The sequence below is a fragment of the Rhinolophus sinicus genome, chromosome 15 (assembly GCF_057876585.1).
Source record: "Rhinolophus sinicus isolate RSI-liver-muscle chromosome 15, RSI-T2T, whole genome shotgun sequence".
Taxonomy (NCBI): Eukaryota; Metazoa; Chordata; class Mammalia; order Chiroptera; family Rhinolophidae; genus Rhinolophus; species Rhinolophus sinicus.
The window spans coordinates 124,101,107-124,114,386 of NC_142515.1; the positions used below are offsets into that span (position 1 = coordinate 124,101,107).

General features: G+C 40.7%; 1 long non-coding RNA gene across 1 annotated transcript in view; it reads right to left on the reverse strand.

Moving 5' to 3' along the window:
* LOC141572833 (uncharacterized) overlaps positions 1-13,280 on the reverse strand; it is a 774,709-nt gene that overhangs the window by 241,570 nt on the left and 519,859 nt on the right. Inside the window, exon 4 of the long non-coding RNA XR_016018828.1 lies at positions 3,024-3,115. This is a non-coding gene — a long non-coding RNA (uncharacterized LOC141572833). The remainder of the gene's footprint in view (positions 1-3,023; positions 3,116-13,280) is intronic.

Genomic DNA, 13,280 nt, shown 5'->3' on the forward strand with positions numbered 1-13,280 from the left:
GGATCCAGCTCTGGTTGCTGCATTTTTCTATGAGAAATCAGTTTCTGGGTCTCTGATCCAGAAAGCCTTATATCTGCTACCAACACACACACACACACACACACACACACACACACACACACACACACACACACACACACTGTGGCAGGCTTGTTTCCAAATAAATGTAGTCAATTAGAGGGATTTGGGAGCTGATCAAGGAAAAACATATGACCACCAGGTGGCGGTAGCACACAACAGGCTTCCTGTGGGTGGAGTTTCGATAGGCTTGTGTTGGGGCCTGGTGGGGTGAAGGGGGCACTCAACCAGTGACCTTCCAGAGGCTTTAGCATGAGGGCCACTACCTAGAAAGTGACGAAGGCAAGGGAAATTCCAGGAAGGAATGACATCAGAGAAGGGGCTCACCAGAGCACAGGATGTCTCCTAACAGCATACTAGGGAGTCTCTGGGCCCAAGAACTCTGAAGGGCAGCAGCTGCTTGCAGTCATTCTAGCCCCAGGGTTTAATTTCTCTCTGGGTAACAGATTTTGGGTGCAATTTCATGGTGTATGTAAAGTAGTCAGTTTCAAAATAGCTAAGATATGCTTTCTCGGGCTATATTTAAAACAACTGTATTGTAAACATGGGAGTTTGGCACTGGCCATCTTTGGAACTGTGGGTCTCAGCCTACTGGAAGTGGACGTAGGACCAATACTCAGGGATCGTCTTTGGCTCATTTGTATAACAGGTGGATGATATCTCAGCCCCTCCACAGTTTCTGACTTAACAGACCCTTCACCTAAATCTGGGTGGACTTATGTCTGCTTTGACCAATAGAATACAATAGAAGTGATACTACAAGCCTTCCGAAATGAGGCTATAAAAGGCTCTGCGGCTCTCTCTTGGTCTCTAGGAAAGCTTGCTCTGCTGACACTGTCACTAAGGATCTCCCTCTCAGACACCAGCCACTGCCCTATAGGAAGCTAGTGTCAAATGGAGAGCTCTGTGCAGGTCCTCTGGATGGCAGGTCCAGCTGAACCCTGGTTTTGACACATCTTGGCCTATGTGGCTGAGACATGAGTGAAGAAGCCACTAGATGACCTACCTCCCCACCCCCGGGCATTTGAGTGCTCTGAGCTGTGGCCGCATAAACCATAGAGTGAGCAGCACAGACCAGACATTGCCACTGCACTTTGAATTCTTACTTCCCAGAATCTATATCCTAACTGGATTGTTCTTTAATCCACCAACCTTGCGCTGGTGTGTTATACAGCAGACGATAACTGGGGTAAAAGATGTGGAGTAAATCAACCTCTGTCCTGAAGCTTTGCATAAGAATTTCCTTCAAATGTGTTTTGAATGGTTTTTAAACAACTAAGGCACATAAGTGTGGTTTCAACAAACTTTGTCCACCATCACAGCTGCTATTTTACATGCGTAAATGCTAAATACCCTATTTATATTATATATTCTCAGAGTGAATATTGTATCAAAAGAGTTTCTTTCACTGAACTGCACCAATGTTAAATTATAGCAGTGTGATAGGTTAATTAAAATAAAAGGAAAAGATTAGAAAATGCATGGAAAATTCTATACAGAGAAATCAAGATAGAGAAATTAAAAATGTACGTCAAAATATAACCTAAGTTAAACTTCCGTATTGACCAGTCCAAGGCATTAAATAATACTATAGATTCCTACAGCATCAATGTGGTTCTTTAAAACACATTACTAGTATATAAATAATACAGAGTCATGAATTAAGGCCTGAGATGATTTTAAACATTGATTCCTTTTAATGGCACATTATAGGGTTTGAAATTTATATTTAGCTAGCTTTTGAAAATGCAGCTATTTAGAATATTTCTGTGTTTCACAACTAGCGAATGGCAGAAATGGATTGTAACCCATCTTTGACCTCCACATTCATTCTTTGAATTTTACCAACTTGTATATGGGGACTATTTCAATGCTCAAATTGAAAATTGTGCTTACTTGATCTGCACTTAAAAATAAACGTTACTTTCATTATTTAGCAGAAGTTTTGAAATTCAGAGAATTAATAATATAAAATCATTTTTAACATCACTAAATATTAGAAAGAAAGCTAAATAGTGAAAGACCAACAATATACTATCAGTATTTAGGAAATAGGGTCACTAAGTTTAGGTCTCCATTATTTTGGAATATCCTCTTTTTGCATCTGCTCTAATATTTTTTGTTTTGAGTTGTTATTTTTGTCTATGTCTATTTGTACTCTGAGATTATCTTCCTTTCTATTGGGACAAATAACGAAAAAGGTATTCATTGGTCCATTTCAGTAAAGCTCCTTTGAACTCATGCCACATTAAATGGCGGCTCTTTTAAATAGGCTACCCCCTTGAATTCAAATGGGACTACAGATAAATTAAGCTTTTTCATTTAGACTCTATTGACCTGATTCTACGATAATGTATTTTTGTAAACACACATCTGTTGTTTATCATAAAAGACTAAAAGTGTATTATAATTAGAAATCTGCCAGTAATTCATTTGCTCCTTAACCACCTGCTTCATACAGGATCATAATATCTTGTGATAAAACATTTTTTATTATAAAATAAAGTCTATGTATGAGAACATTATCCCATGTTTTGAAAATCATCTTGGTTTTATCTTGATACTTATTTGTAATAAGTATTTTTGCATTGGTAGTTATCTTGCAAGCAGAGACTCTTGTTGTTTGAAAATGTTCTATTATATTAATGGTGTCCCAATTATATAACAAAACAATCATTTTGGCCAATCAGAAAGCTCACTTACTATTCTAATTAATCCCTAAATTCACATAGAATATCTGTGTCTCAAAAACAATGTTTTTCAGTGAAAAATTATCTTATTTATCACAAAACAAGACTATGAGTCTATCATTTTTATCCTGAGTAGTAAGAAAATTGATATTAATAGAGCCATTTCAAAATGGAGTTGGGGCTGCATGTTGTTAACTAAAACAGAAACTGCTCTAGCTAATTTAAACAGAAACGTATTTAATGCAAGGTACTCACAATTGTTGAAAGGTAGATCTGGCTCCCAATAAATAGTCTTAAAACAGCACTGCAAAACTTGTCCACTAGGAATCTAGTGTCTTCATCATTATCTGAAAATTGGGGGAGAAAAAACAACAACAACAAAACTGCTTCAGCTGCAAGTTCAAGGTCATAGTATCTCAGCCTTGATCAATTGTAGCAAAGTAGATCATGTATGCTCTACTTCTCATGGTTAGAAAACAAGAAGAATACAGTAGGATCTCTTGTACCACTGACGAAAAAAAAACCAAAAAAACAAAACAAAACAAAAAAAACCACACACAAAAAAAACATCTCCACACATGGGTTTTACAGCAGAGAAAGAAAATATCTGGCTCCATCTCATTTTCACTCTTATTGAAGTAGGTCATCAAGAAGACATGACCACCAGTTCACCCTCGAGCTGGACCTAGGCAACTGGAGGTCCCATACTCTCTCCCCATCCTTGGAATGTGCATTCCACCCACTGTTCCTTGGAGACACTGTTCCTTGAGAGAGTGATGTGATATTGGGACCTGGAATGCACAAATGACTGGACCCTGTTAAGGCCACTGTATACACTCTTTAAGATTCTGGCGGGTGGGTACAGAGATCTATTCACCTTTTAATTGCCCAAGACAAGCCTTCTATGTCAGTTCCCTTGTTATTAAAACTGCCACCTACCAATCTGGAGTCATCCACCTTTTACTTTGGTCTCTCCTTGCTCTGCATGTACAGGGGCCATTTTCAATTTTCACCTGGGGAACTCCCAAGGTTGTGGACCAATAATCAGTGAGCAATCCAGGGGACCAAAGAAGTGAGTCTTGGGAAAAAGACAGCAGCAAGGAAAATCCCAGGTTGGCCATCCACCGTTGGCTATGTTTCCCCGAAAATAAGACCTAACCAGATAATCAGCTCTAATGCATCTTTTGGAGCAAAATTTAATATAAGACCTGGTCTTATTTTACTATAAGTCCTGGTCTTTATAATATAATGTATAATATAATACAATATAATATAATATAAAATAATATAATACCAGGTCTTATATTAATTTTTGCTCCAAAAGACGCATGAGTGGTGATTGTCTAGCTTGGTCTTATTTTCGGGGAAACACGGTATGTGAGATGCTTGTGGACAAGGTGCAAGCCTATCCAACCCATAAGAACCTAGAAAATGCACATGCCTTTGTAGGTACTTGGCGGTTTTGGAGGCCTTTTATTCCCCACCTGCCACAGTGCTCTGTCCCTCAAACCACCTGGTAAAGAAAGGACACATGTGGGACTGGGAATAAAAGCAACAGCTGCCTTTGAAAAGGCAGAATTACTAGTGCAGCAGACTAAAGCTGGGCATCTCCCACGCAGGGCTACCATTTGGGTTGGACGTGTCTGTGATGCTGGAAGATATGGGATGACACCTGGCAGAGAGAACAGAAGGACAGCGTTCCCCAAGGATTTTGGTCCCAGCTCTGGAAGGGGGCAGAACCTCACTATTCCCCATAGAGCCACAGCTCCTGGCAGTGAACACGGCGCTCTCCAGGTACAGCCTCTCACAAAGGAACAGCACATCACGGCATCAGCAGGTGCCCTGAGAATGTGCTCACCGACTCACCTGTGCCACGGCCCCGTGTGTCCTGCTGTGATTAAGTGGTGTGCCTATCTGCAGCAGGGGAGCCCCGGGAGCACCAGCCCACCGTTGCTACAAATGGGGACACTGCTAGGTCCTGCAGAGTATGTGGATCCTCCAAATGCCCACCTTCTTCCTGTGGTGGCCCCTGAGGCCTGGGAGAGGGAGCAGGGCGATTCCTGCTGAGGCCTGGTGTATAGATGGGTCTAGTCCGGGCAATCCGTCCACGCAGACTGTCATCACTATTCAGCCCAACACTGACACCATCCGGGTGGAAACAGGAAGGAGCCACAGCAGTCGGTGGGCTGGACTCAGCAGTTTGGCTGGTTTGGCTCATGGTTACTCATGAGCCCCAGATGTTAACCCTTTTTGCACTGAGAGTTGGGCTGTGCTAAGGGACTGACCCCTGGGCTTGGACAATGGGAAGCGAAGGGATGGATGACCATGAATAAGCCCTTGTGGGGTCGGGATATGTCGAGAGCCCTTCAGTCCACCTGCAGGAGCCCGAGCCCTCCGAGCTGAGGCTCATGAGGTGCTGACTCCCGCTGGCAGTCAGGAATCGGATGCCCTAGCCCAGGTACGAGCCATAGCAACTGACCCTTCAGAGGATACCGCATATCGGGGACACAGAAAGAGTGGCCACCGCAATGCCCAAGTGGGATGGCATATTGCCAAAGATGCCCGATTGCCCATGAAATACGGTGACTTGGTTACTGCAGTAACAGCATGTCTTGTGTGCTCAAAACAATGCCCGAGGCAACTGCCATAGGAGCCGGGGGCCATCCTCCAGAGTCCCAACTGCTGAGGGATTATTGGTACATTGATTATATTGGCTCCTCCCTGTGAGTGAGGGTTCTAAACATGCCTTGGTTTGTGTGGACACTGCACCTGTATTAACCCAAGCTTCCCCCTGTCGCCATGCAAACCAAGCTGCCACCTTTAGTGGGTTAGAGACACTGAGTATCACGCATGGATGCCCTCATTGAATAAACAGTGATCATGAGGTCACATTTTAAGGGGTATAACGTGCAAAACTGAGCAAAAGAACATGACAGTGAATGGAGGTTCCATTCCCTAATAACTCATAGATAGCAGAATTGGTAGAAAGAATGAAATATTAAAGAAGCAGATTAATTTACTAACAGGTTAAACCACCTTGGCCAGGTAGACTAAAGTACCGCCCCAGACAGTAATACATTTGTGTGATCAACCAGTAGGGCCTATTGTCCTACGTGCCATCCTGGGAACCCTGCTGAGACACCCAGCACCATACGGAAGACATACAGGAGACAGCCACAACTCCGGCTTTCCCTGTGGATCCACGTGCTATGCTGCTGAGAACACCAAGCCCCATCATGCCTGGGAAAGGACTCATCTACTGGAATCTGCCATGGGACACCCCATTGGGATGGGTGAGTTATTGCACACCCCTAGGTGAGAGGGGAACTGCTCAATCTCCCTGGGACCCCATTGTTCCGATACAAACTGAACCTAGTGAAACACTACACCTGGAGAGGAACACACACCATTAAGAGGGGACCAGGCAGGGGCCCTGGTCTGGCCCATCCCACCCCCAGTCCGTCTCCTCACACCTGACAGTACTGCCTCCCCTGGTCCACATGTGTGATATGCACAACCTGGTCAGATTACTACAGCTACGGACACATGAACACACGTACAATTTTTATAGAAGAGGAAGACCAAGTTCCTATTGGATACCTTTTTGACCTTTGACTTCTATTACTTCTGTGATGTCTGATCACAGGATGGGCACCTTATGGAAATAGCTTATGGCAGTGCGCCCACTGATATGCCTGACAAAGAAATCAATTCAACTATTGAATTGAAATCAATTCAACTATAACTGCCTCTCCCTAGCTCATCAGAATTGTGATGGTGTGTATCACCACTGCAGGGAGGGGATTGGAAGCCCCTAAAAAACAGTACCTTAAGGAAGAACAAGCTGGAACTATTACCCCTATTCACCTGATATTACCAACACTGATCCAGAAACCAGGTGTGTGGCACACACAATTCATAACACTAGGCATGGTCTTCTTTCTCTGTCAATCAAATTACACAGGCAACCCATCAGACTGCTGAATAAAAGGGTCCTAAAAATACTACCATCAGAGTCTGTGCGGCCACAGTGAAATTTGAGATGGATTCATGTACCCTTCCCCGAGTTATGGACACTTAAGCATTCATGTTCCCCTATGAATAGAAAAGCCACTCTAAACAGAACAACAAAAACACGAAACAGAACCAACCCAATTGTACCAGGTATATGAGATGGATATCACTGGAACTGCGTAGTCGTTCTCTCATATTAAAGTATAGCTACTGATTTGGAACTGATTTGTCCACCTCCCAGGTGTTCACTGAGGAGCCCCAAAGGGGACCCAATGTTTATGTGGCACAAATCCTTGGCTGTGTATTCCACCTGGGTGGTGAGGCTGCTGTGCCCTGGGTTTTCCTCAGCACAGGAGACATTCTAATACACAGTAACAAAAGTTGCCAACCTCCCTTCCTCAAGGCTGGATGGGCCCATTCTGTTTCCTACCATTTGGCCGCCATCTTTGCTCCTTCTGTTGGCATGAAGGACGTTATAACGCTCATGAGAACCCTACTCAATTCACTCAGCAAGCCTTAACCAGTAACTGGGAAGCCTGTCCTCGTGGAACACTGCAGTGTCTCTGGTGAGCAAAGCTGTCCTCCAGGCTAGGGTGGCCTCGGACTCTATCACCCTCTCCACAGGAGGTACCTGGGCCATTACCCAAGCAGCACATGTGTGTTCATACCTGATGAGTCTGCTAATACATCATCTTTATTAAATCACATGAGGACGCCAGTGAACACCCTGAATGATCTGGCCCCCAGAGTAAGGGACTTACCAAGTCAGTGGTTCGGATCACGTGATTCTTAGTGGAAGACATCATTTCTTATTTTGGGAACCATAATTTTATCTGTGTTTTCTCTTGCACATGCCTATGTTGTCTCTGTGGCATCTGCCTCCAGTGCCACCAGATGGTCTCGAAATGAGCCATCCCCATGCTAGTGAAATACCCAGGGCACATTATGGAAGACGGGGAACAGAAGATTGTAAGAGCTGGTCATGAGGAATGTTGGAGGAGGTCATCGAGAGGATGTAACCACAGGTTGTCTGGCGAGCTACTCCTGGATAGACAGAGTAGTGTGTTGTGGAGACCACCTTGACTGAATAAGTGACTGAATTCCATTAATGCTTCGATGGAAATTTTTAAGATTTTAGGGGGCGGCTGTATCCTGCAGCCTGCCCAAGACAAGCCTGGTAAGTTCCGTTGCCTATGAGCCCCTCCCCATCATTTTCCAGTCTGGAGCGCTCTACCTGTTTCTCAGGTCTCTTCCTGCTCTCCATGTATGGGGACCAGCTTCAAACTTGCCCAGGGTATTCCAGGAGTTGCATACTGATGAACCTCCAAATGTCTGTGGCTCTAGTTGCTGAGGGAAAGCTAGGCCAAAGTTGGAACCAAACTACCGGTATGTGAGTCTGGGAAATGTAGTTTTTAGCTTTATAATCTCTAACACAAAAGAGCATGTGTTAATTACGATCGAGGTGGAATAGAGTTGAATCTCCCACTCTGCAATATCTGCCTGTTCAGTCTATTAAAGTAATTCGTAATAAATGCTTGCCTTTACAATCAGAATCTAACCTATGCTTCAGGCTTTTATCTGTACTTTTCCCTTTATGAGACCTATATTCTAGTGAAACTGCCTTTTAACTAACTGCTCTGAACTCATCCACTTAGTATTCACCGGAATGAATACCTATTTCCTATCTATGTGATTTTGTTCTTGGTTATATGCTTTTCTTTTACTTCCTTCCACTCAGATTCTATTAACCAATTTAAAATTACTAGTTTTAAGACAACAGGTTAAACACCACATCATCCATGATTTCTTATTTAATTGTCCTAAAAGAAAGTACTGTATTACCTTGAATTGTATAGATTGTTTTATGCCTCCATTAATAGAATCTATCATGCATGCATTTCTCATGAAGATCTTAGCTTCTGTATTAAAGTGTGAATTTCCTGGAAAGCATCTATGTAGGAAAGTTTGTTGAATGAATTTATAAAAATCATTAGCAACCCACCATACTGGGGATGCATTAACTTTATTTGCTGTAAAGCAACCACATTTATTAAAGTTAAACATAACGTTAAATAGCTTATGACACCTGTTACTATATACTGTAATAATCTGTGAATGGAGCTTTTAAAACAACAGGACTTATTAGTATTTAAACTCTGACCACTGCAAGTAAACCAATACTCTAAAAAGTATTAATGAAAGATACAGTTTTTCACTGTTTAATAAAATTAGTTTTTAAACGTTAAAAAAACAATGTCTCAAATATCCACATACTACCAACTAGTCATCATGATTTCCTCAAGTGGAATTTAAGGACAAATTCCGGCTAACATCCCCTGGCTACAACATATATGACTCTTACCTGGTGTATCAAAGTAGGTTGTGTCCCCATATTTTATATTCCTAAGGAATTATTTACTACGCTCAAACCTGTTATGAAAATAAAAGGAGGCTGACCGAAAAATGAGAATAACAGAGTCTGTGTCTTCAGGGCTACACAGCTCCCTTGAGTTTGGCGGAGAGCGAGGGTAGGCAGGCAGGGAGTCAGAAAATTTTATAGTACAAAGAAGGACAGGCTTCAGGAATGCTCTGATTAGAAGTTCTGCATTGGGGAAAAGGCACATTTAGCGTTCTATGTTTTGTTCTGATTTGAAAATGGGGGCAAAATATGGAATTTGGGAGCTGTTGACCAAGTCCTGATGCTTCTGAGCACACTGTTGCAGACGCTGTGATTTGGCTTCCCAGGCCTCTGGGTCAGAGTTGTATTGTCATCGGTGGTCTGGCCACAGCCTATTTGTACAGTCAGCCTCTCACTGTTGTAATTACAGGCTCTAATATCTGCCGTCTTTCTTCATTATCTCCCCTTCTGACTTTCACTCCCTTCCTTCAGCCACCAAATACTTAAGGAGCATCTAGTACACGAAGAACACTGCACCAGGCAGTGTCTATATAAGAACGACCCTCACTTCAGAGTTTAGAGTTCACAGGAATAGTGTGCAGTTGTTGTTTTTGTTTTTTAAGCTGGCCAGGGGAGGTGGTGGGGAAAAGGGGGCTGGGGGCATGGATTCAGATTTGACCTCATGACTGGAGGCGAAAGATGCAACACATTTGGCCAAGTAAAAGGCATAGACAAAAAGAGCCATCAGAACACACCGCTGCCTATTTGAAAGTCTTCAATTAGAAAAGTTGAATTAAGTAGAGTTGTCATATTTGTGGAGAATTTGAAGAACTAGCTATTGAAAAGAGAAGCAAATCTTAGAAAAGGGCTAACATGCAGATTGTGTCTGGCAAAATGGCATTCCCTTGCAATGAGGAATAATAAATAATGGTACACTGTGCAGCATTTGCTGCCTTTCTTAAACTCAAATGGCAGAGTCATTTTCTAATACATTAAAAACTTAGATCTGGAATGTGAGATTGACAAAATAGTTTGTTCCCACAGGTGATGCTAAAGATATGTCTGTGGAACCTTCTGGAATTCCAACACTACATAATTGTATTCTTCATTTTACCCATATTTCACCAAAATATCTGTGCCCTCAATCACAGTTGGAGCCCCAAACGTAACCAAACACTGTTCTAGTCAATAAAGTAGATACAACTTTTGTACGATCAGGATGGTAGGAATAGTCTTATATTGAACTGTAATAATGTGGTAAGAAGTCACAATCATTCAACAGCTAAATCCACGTTCAATCTACTAAAGTCAGGCCATGTTAGTTCTGTAAGTATGTCTTTTACTGCCTGATTTTAACTATGGATTTTTACTACTTCAGGATGTAAAATAAAAAGAAAAAATAAAAAGAAAAGAATAAAGAAAAATGCATAGATAGGAAATAGGAAAAAAAAAAATCACCAAAGTCACTGGAACCACCCACAAAATCCTGGGCAACTACTAAGAAGAACCAAGTAGAAATGTTTTAAATTATGGCAAGGAATTACTGGTGTATGGTACAGAAGTCTAGGGGTAGTCAAGTTATATTTTTTACTCCATACTATACAATGTTTTACTTTGTGCATATATAACTTTCAAAATCAAAAACTTATGAAAAGAAAAGAGAAACACATTATGTTTAAGAGATATTTAAGTGATATATGATAAATCTGAAAAACCATGCACAGAATAATTTCTTGTGTTAAAATGGCTGTATTCGTAAACATGTGATAGGCAGATATGAATGTATATATGATTGAATGTATTTATATGAACATATCCTTGAACATATATGGATAAATAGATACAGTTATACGCTTAACTTCGCATTCAGACAGTTCTGGGAACATTGGTGATCTAGTGGTGAGCATAGTTGCTTTCCAAAAGGTCTGGGAAAATGCACAACAAACTGAATCCTGGTGACACGTGGAGAGTAGAAGTATGGAATAGTGATTGAGGGAACTGAGAATGGGTAATTTTCCAATTATATCTCTGTATCATTTGGATAATGTTTAGCAATGAGCAATAATGTTCTATATTTTAAAATAAACAAATGTGTTAAATGACCATATGAAGAAAAGACATAATGTGATTAATTATGTAAAATTTCTGAGCAGAAAAATAATATACATATAATCTATTTGAACAGACATCAGTGATATATTACAATAAGGATTGGGACATTAAAAAAAAAGGGATGAGACCATGGTGAGATATTAAAATCTATCACTGTGTAGAATTTCAAGTGTGTGCTAATTTTCTAAAAGAAACTATTCTCTTAAGATATTATAATGATAAGCTTTCCTCTTGTAAAAAGAAAGTTCTTCCCTGTTGTGCAATCACATTTATTTTTTGTTTCTTTATTTTATTTTTTAAAATATTCTCTAAAACACTCTTATGTAAGATATGGTTGAAATAATTCATTGATACTGTTTGACCTTGAACATACAAATAAAATCCAAGGTATGCTGTCTCTACTTGTACTCAATGAAAAAAAACTGGTATTTTAGTTATTCTAAGGAAATAATGCCATGTAAATACCCTTTCTTTTTATAGAAAACTACTGTATATGGATTTTCTTTGACATCTTACTATATAAGCTCTGGTTGCTTTTGTAGTGAAAACCCTGCAATTCATCTGAAAGGTCATTCAGGACTAGGCACAATAATTTCAGCTGATCAAATCAATTATTTATACAATGAACTACAGTATGGTTCCCTCTAGAAATTACCTTATTATAGCTACTCACTCCCACTGAACTCTAAGAAAAGTGACATTTTGAAATACAAAGCTTATCCTCTTCAGTGAGCTTAATACGTATCGGCATCTCTCCGTGGCTCTTTTCTCTATTGAATAGCTGTCAGTCAGCAAGAGAGGGCCCATTCCCTAAGCACACTGCATAGTGGGTTTTCTTGACATGATGGAAAATTTTCCAGTTGGCAAAAGTAAAGATTGAAGGAGGTAAAGCTTTGGACTCAGCGTGAAAGGTAATAGAGCTATTAGCCAAATACCAAATCCAGAGATGCTGGTACTGCACAAGCAGGCAGCTAAGAAGGGGATTTAATGTCCCATGGGGCGCACGTTTAGGAAAGTGTTTGGCAGATTAAGCATGCAAATAGACAAGGGAATATCTTTAAAAAATAGAGCTTTTGGTATGGAAATTGGTGTTATTTTAAATTTAAAATTATGTTTAGCATACAAAGAAGGTTTTTTTGGAGATGGGACAAACACTAACATCAACCTAATAATACAATTTAAAAAGAAGTCACCTGCTACCAGGGACTCTAGTGGAGACAAAATAATACTATCTGTATAACCCCTATGATTCCTACATGTTATTATATTCTCTGACGTTGTATTTATTTATTATAATAAGATTTACTTGTCTAATACTGACACTTAGAATAATCAATAATGTTCTGGAGAATTTTATATCTGTGTTCATTTAACTTTCTAAGCTAAGATGAAGGAAATTGCTCAAAATAGTAACATTTTTAAAATAATAATTTAAGAAACGTTTATACAATCATTGGAGCCCCGTAATATGCTATAATGCTATGAAAAAAAATATACCTCCAAACTTAGCAGTTTGGAACAACAAACTTGTATTATCACACCATCTGGACATAGCTCAGGTGGGTCCTCTGACTTACTGATGTCACAAGCCCGTGATCAGTGTGTTGGTGGGACTGTGTCATCTCAAGGTTCAACTAGCGAATCGGTTTCCATTCTGTTGTTAGTAGGAGTCAGTTCCCTGTTGGCTGTTCATTGTGGACCTCAGTTTCCTGTTGGCTTGTGGCTGGAGACCATCTTAGTGTCTCTGCCACATGAGACTCTCCTTAGGTCAGTTTGCAAATTGTCAGATGGCTGCTCTTAGAATGGACTGGCAAAGGAGCCTAAGAAGGTAGACACATTCTCTTTGTAACCTAATCTTGGTGTAATTAGGTTTTTGCAGTGTTCTATTTGTTAGAGGTAAGTCACGCTGTCCAGTCCAAAAGCAAGGGCATGGATACTAAGAGGCAAGCATCACCAGGGGGCCATCTTAGAGGCTACCATAATGGTTT